The sequence below is a fragment of the Ascaphus truei genome, unplaced genomic scaffold (assembly GCF_040206685.1).
Source record: "Ascaphus truei isolate aAscTru1 unplaced genomic scaffold, aAscTru1.hap1 HAP1_SCAFFOLD_3014, whole genome shotgun sequence".
Classification (NCBI taxonomy): Eukaryota; Metazoa; Chordata; class Amphibia; order Anura; family Ascaphidae; genus Ascaphus; species Ascaphus truei.
In genome coordinates this window covers 1-20905 of record NW_027455978.1, presented here as the reverse complement: position 1 = coordinate 20905, position 20905 = coordinate 1, and the positions used below count along the sequence as shown (strand labels likewise).

The 20905-nt window shown below is 46.8% G+C and overlaps 1 long non-coding RNA gene across 1 annotated transcript; it reads right to left on the bottom strand.

Moving 5' to 3' along the window:
- Positions 1-1439: 1439 nt before the first annotated feature.
- LOC142483151 (uncharacterized) lies at positions 1440-9060 on the bottom strand. The gene is made up of 3 exons (XR_012797255.1): positions 8746-9060; positions 2068-2231; positions 1440-1726 (listed from the first exon to the last, which is right to left on the bottom strand). It is a non-coding gene; the product is annotated as an uncharacterized LOC142483151 (long non-coding RNA).
- Positions 9061-20905: the final 11845 nt, after the last annotated feature.

Here is a 20905-nt window from a genome sequence, read left to right as displayed (position 1 = left end):
GTTAATATAAACCCTATTGGATATTTAAGACTTGTTTTGATTCAAGGTGGTTATAATGGAAAGCTATGGAATTTCATTAATCATTGGGGTTCACAAACTTTCTCGCCACTAAGTGTTCAGGGGTAACAGTTCACACTAAGCCCCATGGGCAGTGTTACAGTATTTAGGGCCATATGCATGTCGTTATAGGCAGAGGGTGGCCCTTCTCTGCCACCATATAAACATCCGATCTTGTAGCCTATGGCGCCTTCCACGCAAATGGAGCGGCACTTAGAAGCAAAGACACAGAAAATGCTTTTATCTTCCGCGTCAATGTTCTCTTGCAGAAAACCAGGTGTGCAGAGCTGAATGCAAAGATTCTTTGCATCAACTTTTCGGTATAAACAGTGGCGTTGGCTTTTATTTGGCGGTGGAACTCAGACGAAAGCTTTGGAAGAGGGTATCAATGTTACGAGGATGAGACTGTGGGAACTTCCACCAAAAATACTCCCAGCTCAGATTTCTTGCAAGTTTAAGTGCATCTTTAATACATAATATACAAATTACGTGTAAATACACACATCTCATGTTTGTAGATTATTTTACAGTTCGACAAATGACAAATCAAAATGCCCTCATGTAACCAAAACAGCTTTATTTAAGTTTAATACAAATGACCAGTTATATTATACATCAAACACAAGCCTGATAATACTAAATACTTATTAGATTGCTAAACGTAAGAAATGTTGGAAACAGCTGCCTGTACACGTCGTGCATTTTAACGTCACTTCCGCACCCACCTATTCCAACGCTGTCTGATCCAAATCCGTTTATATAAAAAGCTGTAACCGACGAGTAGATTTCGGTTGTGGAGATGTAGGGGTTGCACAAATCTTTTTCTGTCACCGATTCTTCAGGAGTGGTTACATTCAAACGTGTTTTTCTGCTACTTTACATAGATATGAAATACAAGTCAGTCACCGCACCAAGGAGAAGCAAGTAAACTTCTGAAAATGACAGAATAAAGGTGTAACTATCCGAGGCTCCATGAAGGATAGTCCCACATGTTCAGCCGTAATAGGCATGGGACATTATGTGGACATCCAGAATCTTGAAAGATTCTGTTTTTTTGGCGAAAAGGGAGAACATTCTTAAACACTTATATCCAGATTTCCCAATTCTGCAAAAACTGAGAAAAGATCTTTGTTTTGTGTTTCAACTAAGTTTTTCCAGAAACTCCATGCTTTCTACCCCAGAACCCCATGGCCTTCTACCCCAGAACCCCCTGACCTATCCCAGCAGAGAAAACTCCTGGGGAAAAAACGTTCATATTGAGCTGGATGTCAGAGCAAACTTTTGGTGAAACATGAACTGAAGTAGACAGTTTCCATCCCAAAACCAAGCGGTTAAGCTTTGAAATAAACGCACACGTCAGACAATGACTCAAAGCAAACAAGTTTTGGGCTATTCCTGTTACTAAGGACATTTTATTGTTACATTCTCAGTATAGGAAGCTACACGTACAGTACACATACAGTATAAAATAAGGAACTGTGAGCGCTGACAGTAGCAACTCAGGAACATGCACAATGTAGGGATTAGCATGCAGTCTAGCAGGAGAGTCCGTGGACAAGCGAGATTGTTCAGGATTCAACCCATATCTTACGGAAACTACAAAAAAACTAAAACATTCCCCCAGCAAATGTTACGCGAGGCAGCTCGTCCTCCATCTTCAAAACAAGACCTAGAAAAAAGAAACACTTCTCAGTGACGGCAAATTACAATCTCTCATAAAACAGCAGAGGTCGGAACACGTCGCCATGCCATGGCTGGTCTGCACAGCAAGCGAAGGGTTACAGAATAACGGGGCACCGTGCTTATTCCTGAACGGACACAAAGCAAGATTCCTGCTGTAGTGTTGATTTGTTTTCACTTGTAATTGAGTAGACCAAATCACCCACTTGGTGTCTGTTACGTTACTCTACTCGTGTGTAGTCACATGATTGAGGACACATGGGGGCACGGAAGGGACGGTTACAGTTGTATTCACACCAGATTTAGCGCGGCCTGGAATTATTTACTCACCTTCACGTGCTAACAACTTAAATATATTTGGTGCGGTTTAATGCTCTGTCCGCCAGGTGCCCGCTTTCGTCTGTGATCTTCTCCCAGTCCGTCTGCCCCATTACAAAACCTATTGCTCTTTTCCGATCAGCGTCCTTCTTTTCTTCCAGATCTGCCCATCTGACCTATCAACAAAAAGCAGCATTTGGTTTGTTGTATAATAGGTACGTGAAAACCACTGAAGAAATGGTGTTCTAATGGGAAAGATACACACCACCTACAAACACAGACATTACAGACACTCAAACAGGCTCAGGATTCATAGAAAACACTGAAACCAACAGCACATTGCAGCAGCTGTCAGGAAGCGCAGAGCTGTGTGTCGGCAAGCTCTGAGATTGCAGAGCTGTGTCCGACAGGGGCTGATATTGCACAGCGCAGAGCTGTGTGTCCGACGGGCTGATATTGCACAGCGCAGAGCTGTGTGTGTCTGACAGGGGCTGATACTGCACAGCGCAGAGCTGTGTGTCCGACAGGGGCTGATATTGCACAGCGCAGAGCTGTGTGTGTCTGACAGGGGCTAATATTGCACATCGCAGAGCTGTGTGTGTCTGACAGGGGCTGATACTGCACAGCGCAGAGCTGTGTGTCCGACGGGCTGATATTGCACAGCGCAGAGCTGTGTGTGTCTGACAGGGGCTGATACTGCACAGCGCAGAGCTGTGTGTCCGACAGGGGCTGATATTGCACAGCGCAGAGCTGTGTGTGTCTGACAGGGGCTAATATTGCACATCGCAGAGCTGCGTGTCTGGCAGGGGCTGATATTGCACAGCGCAGAGCTGTGTGTCTGGCAGGGGCTGGTATTGTACAGCACAGAGCTGTGTGCCTGGCAGGGGCTGATATTGCACAGCGCAGAGCTGTGTGTCCGACAGAAGCTGATATTGCACAGCGCAGAGCTGTGTGTCTGGCAGGGGCTGATATTGCAGAGCTGTGTGTGTCTGGCAGGGGCTGATATTGCAGAGCTCTGTGTGTCTGGCAGGGGCTGATATAGCAGGGCTGTGTGTGTCTGGCAGGGGCTGATATAGCACAGCGCAGAGCTGTGTGTGTCTGGCAGGGGCTGATATTGCACAGCGCAGAGCTGTGTGTGTCTTGCAGGGGCTGATATTGCACAGCGCAGAGCTGTGTCTTGCAGGGGCTGATATTGCACAGCGCAGAGCTGTGTGTCTGGCAGGGGCTGATATTGCACAGCTGTGTGTGTCTGGCAGGGGCTGATATTGCAGAGCTGTGTGTGTCTGGCAGGGGCTAATATAGCAGGGCTGTGTGTGTCTGGCAGGGGCTGATATAGCACAGCGCAGAGCTGTGTGTGTCTGGCAGGGGCTGATATTGCACAGCGCAGAGCTGTGTGTGTCTGGCAGGGGCTGATATTGCACAGTGCAGAGCTGTGTGTGTCTGGCAGGGGCTGATATTGCACAGCGCAGAGCTGTGTGTCTCTGGCAGGGGCTGATATTGCACAGCGCAGAGCTGTGTGTGTCTAGCAGGGGCTGATATTGCACAGCGCAGAGCTGTGTGTGTCTTGCAGTGGCTGATATTGCACAGCGCAGAGCTGTGTGTGTCTAGCAGGGGCTGATATTGCACAGCGCAGAGCTGTGTGTGTCTTGCAGGGGCTGATATTGCACAGCGCAGAGCTGTGTGTGTCTAGCAGGGGCTGATATTGCACAGCGCAGAGCTGTGTCTTGCAGGGGCTGATATTGCACAGCGCAGAGCTGTGTGTCTCTGGCAGGGGCTGATATTGCAGAGCTGTGTGTGTCTGGCAGGGGCTGATATTGCAGAGCTGTGTGTGTCTGGCAGGGGCTAATATAGCAGGGCTGTGTGTGTCTGGCAGGGGCTGATATAGCACAGCGCAGAGCTGTGTATGTCTGGCAGGGGCTGATATTGCACAGCGCAGAGCTGTGTGTGTCTGGCAGGGGCTGATATTGCACAGTGCAGAGCTGTGTGTGTCTGGCAGGGGCTGATATTGCACAGCGCAGAGCTGTGTCTCTCTGGCAGGGGCTGATATTGCACAGCGCAGAGCTGTGTGTCTAGCAGGGGCTGATATTGCACAGCGCAGAGCTGTGTGTGTCTTGCAGTGGCTGATATTGCACAGCGCAGAGCTGTGTGTGTCTAGCAGGGGCTGATATTGCACAGCGCAGAGCTGTGTGTGTCTAGCAGGGGCTGATATTGCACAGCGCAGAGCTGTGTGTGTCTTGCAGTGGCTGATATTGCACAGCGCAGAGCTGTGTGTGTCTAGCAGGGGCTGATATTGCACAGCGCAGAGCTGTGTGTGTCTCTAGCAGGGGCTGATATTGCACAGTGCAGAGCTGTGTGTGTCTGGCAGGGGCTGATATTGCACAACGCAGAGCTGTGTGTGTCTCTAGCAGGGGCTGATATTGCACAGCGCAGAGCTGTGTGTCTGGCAGGGGCTGATATTGCACAGAGCAGAGCTGTGTGTCTGGCAGGGGCTGATATTGCACAGTGCAGAGCTGTGTGTGTCTGGCAGGGGCTGATATTGCACAGCGCAGAGCTGTGTGTGTCTGGCAGGGGCTGATATTGCACAGCGCAGAGCTGTGTGTGTCTTGCAGGGGCTGATATTGCACAGCGCAGAGCTGTGTGTGTCTAGCAGGGGCTGATATTGCACAGCGCAGAGCTGTGTGTGTCTGGCAGGGGCTGATATTGCACAGCGCAGAGCTGTGTCTCTAGCAGGGGCTGATATTGCACAGCGCAGAGCTGCGTATGTCTGGCAGGGGCTGATATTGCACAGCGCAGAGCTGCGTGTGTCTGGCAGGGGCTGATATTGCACAGCGCAGAGCTGCGTGTGTCTGGCAGGGGCTGATATTGCACAGCGCAGAGCTGTGTGTGTCTGGCAGGGGCTGATATTGCACAGCGCAGAGCTGCGTGTGTCTGGCAGGGGCTGATACTGCACAGCTCAGAGCTGTGTGTGTCTGGCAGGGGCTGATATTGCACTGCGCAGAGCTGTGTGTCTCTGGCAGGGGCTGATATTGCACAGCGCAGAGCTGTGTGTGTCTGGCAGGGGCTGATATTGCAGAGCGCAGAGCTGTGTGTGTCTTGCAGGGGCTGATATTGCACAGCGCAGAGCTGCGTGTCTGGCAGGGGCTGATATTGCACAGCGCAGAGCTGCGTGTGTCTGGCAGGGGCTGATATTGCACAGCGCAGAGCTGTGTGTGTCTGACAGGGGCTAATATTGCACATCGCAGAGCTGTGTGTCTGGCAGGGGCTGGTATTGTACAGCACAGAGCTGTGTGCCTGGCAGGGGCTGATATTGCACAGCGCAGAGCTGTGTGTCCGACAGGGGCTGATATTGCATAGCGCAGAGCTGTGTGTCTGGCAGGGGCTGATATTGCAGAGCTGTGTGTGTCTGGCAGGGGCTGATATTGCAGAGCTCTGTGTGTCTGGCAGGGGCTGATATAGCAGGGCTGTGTGTGTCTGGCAGGGGCTGATATAGCACAGCGCAGAGCTGTGTGTGTCTGGCAGGGGCTGATATTGCACAGCGCAGAGCTGTGTGTGTCTTGCAGGGGCTGATATTGCACAGCACAGAGCTGTGTCTTGCAAGGGCTGATATTGCACAGCGCAGAGCTGTGTGTCTGGCAGGGGCTGATATTGCACAGCTGTGTGTGTCTGGCAGGGGCTGATATTGCAGAGCTGTGTGTGTCTGGCAGGGGCTAATATAGCAGGGCTGTGTGTGTCTGGCAGGGGCTGATATAGCACAGCGCAGAGCTGTGTGTGTCTGGCAGGGGCTGATATTGCACAGCGCAGAGCTGTGTGTGTCTGGCAGGGGCTGATATTGCACAGTGCAGAGCTGTGTGTGTCTGGCAGAGGCTGATATTGCACAGCGCAGAGCTGTGTGTCTCTGGCAGGGGCTGATATTGCACAGCGCAGAGCTGTGTGTGTCTAGCAGGGGCTGATATTGCACAGCGCAGAGCTGTGTGTGTCTTGCAGTGGCTGATATTGCACAGCGCAGAGCTGTGTGTGTCTAGCAGGGGCTGATATTGCACAGCGCAGAGCTGTGTGTGTCTTGCAGGGGCTGATATTGCACAGCGCAGAGCTGTGTGTGTCTAGCAGGGGCTGATATTGCACAGCGCAGAGCTGTGTGTCTGGCAGGGGCTGATATTGCAGAGCTGTGTGTGTCTGGCAGGGGCTAATATAGCAGGGCTGTGTGTGTCTGGCAGGGGCTGATATAGCACAGCGCAGAGCTGTGTATGTCTGGCAGGGGCTGATATTGCACAGCGCAGAGCTGTGTGTGTCTGGCAGGGGCTGATATTGCACAGTGCAGAGCTGTGTGTGTCTGGCAGGGGCTGATATTGCACAGCGCAGAGCTGTGTCTCTCTGGCAGGGGCTGATATTGCACAGCGCAGAGCTGTGTGTGTCTGGCAGGGGCTGATATTGCACAGTGCAGAGCTGTGTGTGTCTGGCAGGGGCTGATATTGCACAGCGCAGAGCTGTGTCTCTCTGGCAGGGGCTGATATTGCACAGCGCAGAGCTGTGTGTCTAGCAGGGGCTGATATTGCACAGCGCAGAGCTGTGTGTGTCTTGCAGTGGCTGATATTGCACAGCGCAGAGCTGTGTGTGTCTAGCAGGGGCTGATATTGCACAGCGCAGAGCTGTGTGTGTCTAGCAGGGGCTGATATTGCACAGCGCAGAGCTGTGTGTGTCTTGCAGTGGCTGATATTGCACAGCGCAGAGCTGTGTGTGTCTAGCAGGGGCTGATATTGCACAGCGCAGAGCTGTGTGTGTCTCTAGCAGGGGCTGATATTGCACAGTGCAGAGCTGTGTGTGTCTGGCAGGGGCTGATATTGCACAGCGCAGAGCTGTGTGTGTCTCTAGCAGGGGCTGATATTGCACAGCGCAGAGCTGTGTGTCTGGCAGGGGCTGATATTGCACAGTGCAGAGCTGTGTGTGTCTCTAGCAGGGACTGATATTGCACAGAGCAGAGCTGTGTGTCTGGCAGGGGCTGATATTGCACAGTGCAGAGCTGTGTGTGTCTGGCAGGGGCTGATATTGCACAGCGCAGAGCTGTGTGTGTCTGGCAGGGGCTGATATTGCACAGCGCAGAGCTGTGTGTGTCTTGCAGGGGCTGATATTGCACAGCACAGAGCTGTGTGTGTCTAGCAGGGGCTGATATTGCACAGCGCAGAGCTGTGTGTGTCTTGCAGTGGCTGATATTGCACAGCGCAGAGCTGTGTGTGTCTGGCAGGGGCTGATATTGCACAGCGCAGAGCTGTGTGTCTTGCAGGGGCTGATATTGCACTGTGCAGAGCTGTGTGTGTGGCAGGGGCTGATATTGCACAGTGCAGAGCTGTGTGTGTCTCTAGCAGGGACTGATATTGCACAGAGCAGAGCTGTGTGTCTGGCAGGGGCTGATATTGCACAGTGCAGAGCTGTGTGTGTCTGGCAGGGGCTGATATTGCACAGCGCAGAGCTGTGTGTGTCTGGCAGGGGCTGATATTGCACAGCGCAGAGCTGTGTGTGTCTTGCAGGGGCTGATATTGCACAGCGCAGAGCTGTGTGTGTCTAGCAGGGGCTGATATTGCACAGCGCAGAGCTGTGTGTGTCTTCCAGTGGCTGATATTGCACAGCGCAGAGCTGTGTGTGTCTGGCAGGGGCTGATATTGCACAGCGCAGAGCTGTGTGTCTTGCAGGGGCTGATATTGCACTGTGCAGAGCTGTGTCTCTAGCAGGGGCTGATATTGCACAGCGCAGAGCTGCGTGTGTCTGGCAGGGGCTGATATTGCACAGCGCAGAGCTGCGTGTGTCTGGCAGGGGCTGATATTGCACAGCGCAGAGCTGCGTGTGTCTGGCAGGGGCTGATACTGCACAGCTCAGAGCTGTGTGTCTTGCAGGGGCTGATATTGCACAGCGCAGAGCTGCGTGTGTCTGGCAGGGGCTGATATTGCACAGCGCAGAGCTGCGTGTGTCTGGCAGGGGCTGATATTGCACAGCGCAGAGCTGCGTGTGTCTGGCAGGGGCTGATATTGCACAGCGCAGAGCTGTGTGTGTCTGGCAGGGGCTGATATTGCACAGCGCAGAGCTGCGTGTGTCTGGCAGGGGCTGATACTGCACAGCTCAGAGCTGTGTGTGTCTTGCAGGGGCTGATATTGCACAGCGCAGAGCTGAGCTGTTTCTGGCAGGGGCTGATATTGCACAGCGCAGAGCTGTGTGTCTCTGGCAGGGGCTGATATTGCACAGTGCAGAGCTGTTTCTGGCAGGGGCTGATATTGCACAGCGCAGAGCTGGGTGTGTCTGGCAGGGGCTGATATTGCACAGCGCAGAGCTGTGTCTCTCTTGCAGGGGCTGATATTGCACAGCGCAGAGCTGTGTGTCTCTGGCAGGGGCTGATATTGCACAGTGCAGAGCTGTTTCTGGCAGGGGCTGATATTGCACAGCGCAGAGCTGGGTGTGTCTGGCAGGGGCTGATATTGCACAGCGCAGAGCTGTTTCTGGCAGGGTATCCTCTGGCACAGATGGGGTTAATCAGTGTTATTCATACCGCCAAATACAGAACAGACTATACATCCCATCTCTATATTAAAACCACATGGCACAAGTATAGCAGGTCACCATCACGCCCAGTGTGCCACACTGTCCCCTCCCCCGAGAAACACGCGGATAATCCTTATCTTCATTTCTCCCACAAGTCTGCGTTACCCTTTTCTTGCCGGGCTCCGATTCCCGGGAGTCGTAATCATCTGGAAGCTGCAGATAATCCTCCATGCGGCTGCCCATGGATTCCCAGTCTCGCTTCCTTTTGCTTCCCTTTAACCCATCCAGTTTATCTGAGGAGACACAAAGGCACCACAGCCGGTTACAAGGGGGGCGCAGTACAGAGCTTCCCCATCACCAATACAACCCCTTCCAAGAGCAACGGTCACACTGTGCTGGTCTTCAACATCCAGTCCTCGGAGAGAATACCGTGTCACATACTCTGCAACTGCTTTAATGCGACACATACACACCCCCCCCCCCCCGGAGCAGAGGTGCGTGTGAACAGCAGCGACACGCTACTCACTACAGCTTTTAAATATTACACACTCAGCCTATGATGCTAAACATGCAGCTAGCTGCTAATTAAGGTCTCTCTTGAACTCGTGCAATAAAACATTACATCATCCAGGGGATTGCCAGAACGGGTAACAGAGGCACACCCTCAAAATAGCGTGATATAATCCCTTAAATAGGATAGGGCTCAAATAAGGATAATAAATAATACGAGATAAGACAAATGATACTGGCCCTGATACTACTCAATCGGAAGGATCGCCCCCTGATCCTTGGTAAGAGTTGCAAGTGTAGTTTTAATGAGCGCATACAAAAAAAAAAACAAGAGAAAAAATAAAACAGAGAGTAACGTACAGTGTATACAAGTGACTACTTGCAATGTGTTGGTAAGTATGGAATACTAGGATGCTATGTGTACTTACACGGGCATGTGAGAGTAACGTAGTGTATACAAGTGACTACTTGCAATGTGTTGGGAAGTAGGGAATACTAGGACGCTATGTGTACTTACACGGGCATGTGAGAGTAACGTAGTGTATACAAGTGACTACTTGCAATGTGTTGGAAAGTAGGGAATACTAGGATGCTATGTGTACTCACACGGGCATGTGAGTAAAATCCCTCAGCGTTGTCTTTAAACACAGGTTCTTTCAGTCACTGGATGTTGTCATTTGCTGGGATGTGCTCGGTGTAGTATAGCCATAAACAGAAGAGGCACAAATAGCCCAAAATCAGCAATGTGATGCTGGTAGTACCAGGGATGGTGGGATAAATATATATTTAATAATGTACTCACACGGGCGTGTGCGAGTAGAAATCACTCAGCATTGTCTTTTGTGCAAAGCCTGATACTTCTTGCTGTCATATGATGTCTCTAAGCAGACGGGCATGTGTGGGTGAAAACCACACCGGCAGTTCTTAACATAGGCTTCCCTCTGTTGGTGTGTCCGCGTCTTCAGCCCAATGACTGGCGGTGCATAAAAATAATAAAGGTGGTCTCTGTAGTCGAACGAACAGTCCCGGTCGCAGCCAGTCCCTCTTTCCGCGTACGGATAGCAGGGCTGGGTCCCGGATGGTGGCACGAACTACGGAGGCTGTCGAGGATCACAATGGCTGCACGCTGTACCAGGAACAACGTGCCACCATCCGGGACCCAGCCCTGCTATCCAGACGCGGAAAGAGGGACTGGCTGCGACCGGGACTGTTCGTTCGACTACAGAGACCACCTTTATTATTTTTATGCACCGCCAGTCATTGGGCTGAAGACGCGGACACACCAACAGAGGGAAGCCTATGTTAAGAACGGCCGGTGTGGTTTTCACCCACACATGCCCGTCTGCTTAGAGACATCATATGACAGCAAGAAGTATCAGGCTTTGCACAAAAGACAACGCTGAGTGATTTCTACTCGCACACGCCCGTGTGAGTACATTATTAAATATATATTTATCCCACCATCCCTGGTACTACCAGCATCACATTGCTGATTTTGGGCTATTTGTGCCTCTTCTGTTTATGGCTATACTACACCGGGCACATCCCAGCAGATGACAACATCCAGTGACTGAAAGAACCTGTGTTTAAAGACAACGCTGAGGGATTTTACTCACATGCCCGTGTGAGTACACATAGCATCCTAGTATTCCCTACACATTGCAAGTAGTCACTTGTATACACTGTACGTTACTCTTTTTTTTGTATGCGCTCATCAAAACTACACTTGCATCATCCACGGGATAATTGCTATTCTAACACCAAAAGGAACCATTCCCTGCTTTCATAGCGCTGCAAGTAAATGCCACAATCAGGAAAACTATCCCAGGAGAATTCCCTTAGTGCAGACGCAGAAAGGACAATGAGATCGTTCTTTCCTCCTGCTGTGTGAGCGCCAACGGTCTGAGGTCTCCATATGATGTATACAGGCATACCCCACTTTAAGGACACTCACTTTAAGTACACTCGCGAGTAAGTACATATCGCCCAATAGGCAAACGACAGCTCACGCATGCGCCTGTCAGCACGTCCTGAACAGCAATACCGGCTCCCTACCTGTACCGAAGCTGTGCGCAAGCGGGGAGACTATAGAGCCTGTTACACATGCGTTATTTACATCAGTTATGCACGTATATGACGATTGCAGTACAGTACATGCATCGATAAGTGGAAAAAGGTAGTGCTTCACTTTAAGTACATTTTCGCTTTACATACATGCTCCGGTCCCATTGCGTACGTTAATGCGGGGTATGCCTGTACTGCGCGGCAGCCTGTTACTCAAACTAAGAGCTTGCAATCCCCAAACAAAGCAAAGCTCCGACACATCAAATGGGTTCTCTCTGTATCCTAACGTCTCCAGCAGCCTCCGTAATGTACATGCAGCATGAAAAGAGTTTCACATCGGAGGACAAAACGGTTTGTATACATAATATATTTATACGGCCTGGTGTTTGCAATCATTTGGGCGAGTCATTGTCAGATCGATCATTACCTTTATATACTTATTTTAGACGGCGATAATAGAAATGGTTTTGAAATATTTCGATACACGTTTGTTTTCTTTTGAATTCTCCTAATATTTTAATTAAACTGGTATTTATTTCTGATGTTTTTAAGCTACTTCAGGGTTCGGTTTCATGCGTTTTAGCCTTACAGTTATTCCAATGGGTGAGTTGTTATATGGAAATTTTAAATCACACGTGTAAAGAAAATGAACATGATATAGATATAGATGTGCGAATTGAATATTTTCATCTGATCATTTGAGATCTGCAGTTTAAGTCCTTCCTTAGCCGTCGTAACAATACAAAGCAGACATAATATGTATAATATGTAAACTTTCACACTATCAGAACACACAAGTGTCCAAACACAGCCACAAAATAATCACAAGAAAGGACGACAAGTGAACCCCACATATATCCCTCTTATGTACAGAAATAAAGCATTGGATGCAGGAATAATTCTGTCGCTTTAAATGCACGTCCTCCTCACTATCAGGTGTTACATTATAATCACGTCCTGCTCACTATCAGGTGTTACATTATAAATCAGGTGTTACATTATAAACTTTCACACTATAAGAACACACAAGTGTCCAAACACAGCCGCAGGGCAGGTGCAATTGTGCATTACTATACAAACATTAAGGAATACTACATGACCTGTTTCACTGCTACAAGAGGAAAAGAACAATACGTGTATATGCTGCCAGGAGCAGACAACACTGCGTCCATATTGTTTTTGCACAAAGCTCCAAGCAGCATCTGAACACAGAGTGATTGTAGATACCACAGTCTGGAATACAGAGTGATTGTATATACCACAGTCTGGAATACAGAGTGATTGTATATACCACAGTCTGGAATAGAGTGATTGTATATACCACAGTCTGGAATACAGAGTGATTGTATATACCACAGTCTGGAATACACAGTGATTGTATATACCACAGTCTGGAATACAGTGATTGTAGATACCACAGTCTGGAATACAGAGTGATTGTAGATACCACAGTCTGGAATACAGAGTGATTGTAGATACCACAGTCTGGAATACAGAGTGATTGTATATACCACAGTCTGGAATACAGAGTGATTGTATATACCACAGTCTGGAATACAGAGTGATTGTAGATACCACAGTCTGGAATACAGAGTGATTGTATATACCACAGTCTGGAATACAGAGTGATTGTATATACCACAGTCTGGAATACAGAGTGATTGTATATACCACAGTCTGGAATACAGAGTGATTGTATATACCACAGTCTGGAATAGAGTGATTGTAGATACCACAGTCTGGAATACAGAGTGATTGTATATACCACAGTCTGGAATACAGAGTGATTGTAGATACCACAGTCTGGAATACAGAGTGATTGTATATACCTCAGTCTGGAATACAGAGTGATTGTATATACCACAGTCTGGAATACAGAGTGATTGTAGATACCACAGTCTGGAATAGAGTGATTGTAGATACCACAGTCTGGAATACAGAGTGATTGTAGATACCACAGTCTGGAATACAGAGTGATTGTATATACCACAGTCTGGAATACAGAGTGATTGTAGATACCACAGTCTGGAATACAGTGATTGTAGATACCACAGTCTGGAATACAGAGTGATTGTATATACCACAGTCTGGAATACAGAGTGATTGTATATACCACAGTCTGGAATACAGAGTGATTGTATATACCACAGTCTGGAATACAGAGTGATTGTAGATACCACAGTCTGGAATACAGAGTGATTGTATATACCAGAGTCTGGAACACAGAGTGATTGTATATACCATAGTTTGATATACAGAGGAGTGGTAGATACCACAGTCTTGGACATGTGATGAGCCAGATTAAAAACATCATCCAGAAATGCTTTTGCATGGAGACTGCGCTCTCATTACACTGTGAATCAGACATTGCATAATGCAGCACAAATAATGACTTACACGACCACACAAGCTAAAAACCCATGAAGGCTGAGGAGTTACAGACCCAGTCACGTCATTGTAAGATCGCACCAAAAAGGTTCCCTTCCTTGCCAGTGTCACACCCACACATCGCTAGTGAGATCCCCTTCCCTGCCAGTGTCACACCCACACATCGCTAGTGAGATCCCCTTCCCTGCCAGTGTCACACCCACACATCGCTAGTGAGATCCCCTTCCCTGCCAGTGTTACACCCACACATCGCTAGTGAGATCCCCTTCCCTGCCAGTGTCACACCCACACATCACTAGTGAGATCCCCTTCCCTGCCAGCGTGTTACACCCACACATCACTAGTGAGATCCCCTTCCCTGCCAGTGTCACACCCACACATCGCTAGTGAGATCCCCTTCCCTGCCAGTGTCACAGCCACACATCACTAGTGAGATCCCCTTCCCTGCCAGCGTGTCACACCCACACATCGCTAGTGAGATCCCCTTCCCTGCCAGTGTCACACCCACACATCGCTAGTGAGATCCCCTTCCCTGCCAGTGTCACACCCACACATCGCTAGTGAGATCCCCTTCCCTGCCAGTGTCACACCCACACATCGCTAGTGAGATCCCCTTCCCTGCCAATGTCACACCCACACATCGCTAGTGAGATCCCCTTCCTTGCCAGCCTGTTACACCCACACATAACTAGTGAGATCCCCTTCCCTGCCAGCGTGTCACACCCACACATCACTAGTGAGATCCAGTTCCCTGCCAGCGTTTCACACCCACACATCGCTAGTGAGATCCCCTTCCCTGCCAGCGTGTCACACCCACACATCGCTAGTGAGATCCCCTTCCCTGCAGGCGTGTTACACCCACACATCAATAGTGAGTGAGACCCCTTCCCGCAAGTCACACCCACACATCACTAGTGAGATCCCCTTCCCTGCAGGCGTGTTACACCCACACATCGCTCGTGATGTATTGAGACAAACTATTTATATCATAACGTTTTGCGCTTTAAATAAAAATACTGGCAGTGCACCAAATAATTCTGAATTTAGAGGCATATTTATTAGTAACTACATGCACATCTGTATATTGTAGTTGTGACATTTGATGTAATTATTGCATTTGTTCTTACCAGTAGACAGTGGTGTATTTAAAGTTCTATTTAGAGTATGTATGTGGTTATATATGTATGTATGTATGTATGTATGTATGTATGTATGTATGTGGTATGTATGTATGTATGAGGTATGTATGTATGTGGTATGTATGTATGTATGTATGTATGTATGTGGTATGTATGTATGTATGTATGTGGTTATGTATGTATGTATGTGGTTATGTATGTAGGTATGTATGTATGTGGTATGTATGTATGTATGTATGTATGTGGTATGTATGTATGTATGTGGTATGTTAGTATGCGGATTGGTAGGTATGTGTATGGGTAGGTATGTATCCGAGTATGTAGGTGGGTATGTGAGTATGTTGGTAGGTATGTATGTTGGTATGCGGTATGTATGTATGTGGTATGTATGTATGTTGGTATGCGGGTAGGTAGGTATGTATGTGGGTTGGTAGGTATGTATATGGGTTGGTAGGTATGTATATGGGTAGGTATGTATGCAGGTATGTATGTGAGTATGTATGTATGTGGGTAGGTATGTATGTGAGTATGTTGGTCTGCGGGTAGGTATGTTGGTAGGTAGGTATGTGGGTTGGTAGGTATGTATATGGGTTGGTAGGTATGTATATGGGTTGGTAGGTATGTATATGGGTAGGTATGCATGCAGGTATGTATGTGAGTATGTAGGTGGGTATGTATGTATGCGTGTATGTAGGTATGTAGGTGAGTATGTTGGTATGCAGGTAGGTATGTTGGAATGCGGGTATGCGGGTAGGTATGTGGATAGGTATGTAGGTATGTTGGTATGCGGGTAGGTATATTGGAATGCGGGTAGGTATGTATGTAGGTATGTTGGTATGCGGGTAGGTATGTATGTAGGTAGGTATGTTGGTATGCAGGTAGGTATGTTTGTATGCGGGTAGGTATGTGGTACGTATGTATGTTGGTATGCGGGTAGGTATGCGGTTTTGTATGTATGTGGGTTGGTAGGTATGTATATGGGTAGGTATGTATGCAGGTATGTAGGTATGTATGTGAGTATGTAGGTGGGTATGTATGTATGTATGTGGGTAGGTATGTATGCGTGTATGTAGGTATGTAAGTGAGTATGTTGGTATGCGGGTAGGTATGTTGGTATGTAGGTATGTTGGTATGCAGGTAGCTATGTATGTAGGTATGTTGGTATGCGGGTAGGTATGTTGGTATGCGGGTAGGTATGTTGGTATGCGGGTAGGTATGCGGATAGGTATGTATGTATGTTGGTATACGGGTAGGTATGTTGGAATGCGGGTAAGTATGTATGTGGGTAGGTAGGTATGTTGGTATGCGAGTAGGTATGTTGGTAGATATGTATGTGGGTAGGTATGTTGGAATGCGGGTAGATATGTATGTAGGTATGTTGGTATGCGGGTAGGTATGTATGTAGGTTGGTATGCGGGTATGTATGTTGGTAGATATGTATGTGGGTAGGTATGTTGGAATGCGGGTAGGTATGTATGTAGGTTGGTATGCGGGTATGTATGTTGGTAGATATGTATGTGGGTAGGTATGTTGGAATGCGTGTAGGTATGTATGTAGGTTGGTATGCGGGTATGTATGTTGGTAGATATGTATGTGGGTAGGTATGTTGGAATGCGGGTAGGTATGTATGTAGGTTGGTATGCGGGTATGTATGTTGGTAGATATGTATGTGGGTAGGTATGTTGGAATGCGGGTAGGTATGTATGTAGGTTGGTATGCGGGTATGTATGTTGGTAGATATGTATGTGGGTAGGTATGTTGGTATGCGGTTAGGTATGTATGTAGGTTGGTATGCGGGTATGTATGTTGGTAGATATGTCTGTGGGTAGGTATGTATGTAGATATGTGAGTATATAGGTGGGTATGTGGGCAAGGAAGGGTTGGCCAATAACAAAACATTTCTCACAATATATTAAGATTATCACAAAAACAATATATAAAGATAAAATCTGTTCAACTGGAATAAAAACATTGACGGATTTCACAGTTTTAACTAATTAAAAATTAAAATATTTTTCACACTACGCCCCTAACCCAGAAGCCCAGAAGCTGCCGATCGGACCACATTCAAGTGGCGTGCACGGCTTTTATTTAGTTCTCAGATTTATTACAAATGTAATGTATTTTAAATCAAATGTCTCAAACTGCATGTTATCAGCTTCCCATAAAACATTGCGGATCCCGCTGCCGCCACAGCCTGACCGGAAGACTGCAATAATATTTAATTATCGGTTTCTGGTCATTTTGTGCCATTACAATATTACAAGCACGTCCGGTTTCCTGCCCAACTCTAGTCCCATCTATACACGCTGAATGCACAGCCAGAAAATAAGGCGCGGCAGGTTCTCGTGGCCCATTATTCTGCAAACCATGAGGTTATTTGGGGTCACGGCCCAGCCACGTGAGGTCTAATAACCGCCAAACATGAGAATGCACACCCTGTGATAACACTTCCCCGAGCTGGAAACCCAGTGACTTCTGTGTGTTATCAGATATAAAAATATCACAAGCAAAGGAGGACCCCAGGTGTATATATAATATATATCCCTCTAATGCACTGAATACAGGTATCATTCTGTCAGCATATCATGTACAACCTGCTCACAATCGGTAGGTATCACATTATAATCCACGTTCTGCTCACTATCGGCAGGTATCACATTATAATCCACATTCTGCTCACTATCGGTAGATGTCACATTATAATGCATGTCCTGTTCACTATCATAATGTGTCATATGATACTGGCTTTAGCGAACTTTTAATTGCACTATTCACAAAAGCATATGCTTTACTTAACCCCTTCAGGGCTTTCTCACTAGTCCACGGGACAATTACATATATTCAGTGTAGGTACCTGCAAATGTGGTCATGCTGTGACGTGGCTGCAGACTGCTCATGCTGTGACGTGGCTGCAGACTGGTCATGCCGTGACGTGGCTGCAGGTTTAAAACACTTTGGCCAAAGGGTTTAACTAAATAACCCTTACTCATGAGATCACTATTATATTTTAGCCTAACTGGTAGGAGCGCAGGAATCGTTCTGCGTGTTTTTCTATATGTAAGGCCCATCTTTTTACCAGCAGCACACTTCTATAGGGAGGAGCGCGGTAATATGTAGTCTTTCACTATAGGTAGATGTCACATTATAAAGCATGTCCTGTTCACTATCATAATGTGTCATATTAAAATGCATTGTACTGCTCACTATCAGCAGGCGTCACATTATAATGCACGTTCTGCTCACTATCGGTGGGTGTCACATTGTAACGCACATTCCTGTTCACCATCAGTAGGTGTAATACTATAATGCACGCCCTGCTCACCATCGGCAGTTATGATGCAGCATGAAAAACAGAGTACAATGGTTTGTATACATAATATATTTATACGGCCTGGTATTTGCAATCATTTGGGCGAGTCATTGTCAGATCGATCATTACCTTTATATACTTATTTTACACAGCGATAATAGAAATGGTTTTGAAATATTTCGATACACGTTTGTTTTCTTTTGAATTTTCCTAATATTTTAATTAAACTGGTATTTATCTCAAGTGATGTTTTTAAGCTACTTCAGGGTTCGGTTTGATGCGTTTCAGCCTTACAGTTATTCCAACGGGTGAGTTGTTATATGGAAATTATAGATCACACGTGTAAAGAAAATGAACGTGATATAGATATAGATGTGCGAATGGAATATTTTCATCTGATCATTTGAGATCTGGAGTTTAAGTTCTTCCATGGCCGTCGTAACAATACAAAGCAGAGATAATATGTATAATATGTAAACTTTCTCACTATAAGAACACACAAGTGTCCAAACACAGCCACAAAATAATCACAAGGACAACAAGTGAACCCCACATATATCCCTCTTATGTACAGAAATAAAGCATTGGATGCAGGAATAATTCTGTCGCTTTATAATACACGTCCTGCTCACTACTCCTTAAGGCCTCGGGCCGCGCTGATCAGTGCTCCTGCTCTGCCTCGCCTGCTCAAAATGGTGCTTTTTTGTGTCCTGGCAGGCGAGGCAATGAACACGCTCTGGGGGCGGGGCGGAGGCGTGTCAGGAGGCGGAGTGGGAGGCGGGGCTAGTCCCTCGCTCCCATTGGATGTGAGCGGTCACGTGACCGCTCCTCCGCTTCCCCGAGCGGCAAATTTTAAACTTGCCTGTCTCGGCAAATTTTCTCAGCCTCCGCACGCATGCGGAAGCGGCTGTGGAAGCTGTGCTGATAACAGATGCAGGGGGTAAGTGCATCTGCTCAGCGCGGCTCAGCAATGGTCATCCCACTATGTCCCAGGTCTAAGTCAGGAGGTTATGAGGCCCAAATAACGGGGAGATATATATAGGATAAAGGTTAGCATGCAAAGCATATTTCTGCATAAATAAGGTTTTTTATACAAGTCAATATATTGGTTTTTTTAATCTCTCAAGCCAGCCCCCTTAAGGGGCGTATTACTCATTTGAAATGTATCAAAGTGTCATGTCAAGCAATATGTTTTCAGAGGAATAAGTTCATTTTGAATTCTCTCATTTGTACCTTGGTGCAATAAACTCGCGGTGATACTTTGAACCCTTAACTTATTGATATTATTTCTACGCTTTCACAGTTATATGGAAATTATAGATCACACGTGTAAAGAAAATGAACGTGATATAGATATAGATGTGCAAATGGAATATTTGCATCTGATCATTTGAGATCTGCAGTTTAAGTTCTTCCATGGCTGTCATAATACAAAGCAGATATAATATGTATAATAATATGTAAACTTTCACACTATAAGAACATCCATGAACACAAGTGTCCAAACACAGCCACAAAATAATCACAAGCAAGGACGACAAGTGAACCCCACATATATCCCTCTTATGTACAGAAATAAAGCATTAGATGCAGGAATAATTCTGTCGCTTTATAATGCACGTCCTGCTCACTATTAGGTGTTACATTATAATGCACGTCCTGCTCACTATCAGATGTCACATTATAACGCACGTCCTGCTCACTATCAGAAGATGTCACATTGTAAATCACTTCCTGCTCACTATCGGTAGGTAGCACATTATCAATCACGTCCTGCTCACCATCAGGTGTCACATTTTAATACACGTTCTTGCTCACCATCGGGTGTCACATTATAAATCACGTCCTGCTCACTATCAGGTGTCACATTTTAATGCACGTTCTTGCTCACTATTGACAAAGTTGAGACATTAGGGGGTCTGGCATAACATAACAGCATTTAGGATGAAGCCATTTTGTTTCAATATTTCAATCCGCCATCTTGTCTTGTCTCTGTGAGTCTTAATTTCTGTGTTTCATTTCTATATAAACAAACGTGTGAAGCAGAGAATGGAATGTTTTCGCTCTTAGCTGAATTTATTGATCTTTCCTCATCCAATCAGCTTCAAATTGAAAGTGTAAACAGACTAGAAGTCGTGAGAACCCGTGATATAAGCTCAGATTCTTACAGAGAAACTGATTCTCATACAATATGCCAGGTGGCAGAATAGGCACATCCCATTTAAACCCATAATGGTTTTTAGCTGACAGACAGTTATCCAGTATTGTTATGTATTACAAAATAACATCAGCTTTAGTATTGTTATGTATTACAAAATTAGGTAATATTAGTGACGTGCAAGCCCCCCATAAAGGGGTGGAGCTTTAGGTTTTAGGGTATAAATACATGGCATAACGTGTTATCTGTTAGAGAGCTTTTTTTCAAAAGCTGTCTCTGTTGTGCACTTGACTTGAATAAATTCACGTGTTATTCTGTTTCAAAATAACCTCTGACTGTGTTTTTTATTTACACTTTTCTCACTATCAATGAGTCACATTATAATGCGCGGCTGGCTCACTATCGGTAGGTGTCATGAATGTGTGAACGGCAGCGGCTTGTTACTCATTGTTGCTTTGCACATTACACACTCAGACTATGATGCTAAACACGCAGCTAGCTGCTAATTAAGGTCTCTCTTGAACTCGTGCAATAAAACATTACATCATCCATGGGATAATTGCTATTCTAACACCAAAGGAACCATTCCCTGCTTTCATAGCGCTGCAAGTAAATGCCATAATCAGGAAAACTATCCCAGGAGAATTCCCTTAGTGCAGACGCAGAAAGGACAACGAGATCGTTCTTTCCTCCTGCTGTGTGAGCGCTAACGGTCTGAGGTCTCCATATGATGTATACTGCGCGGCAGCCTGT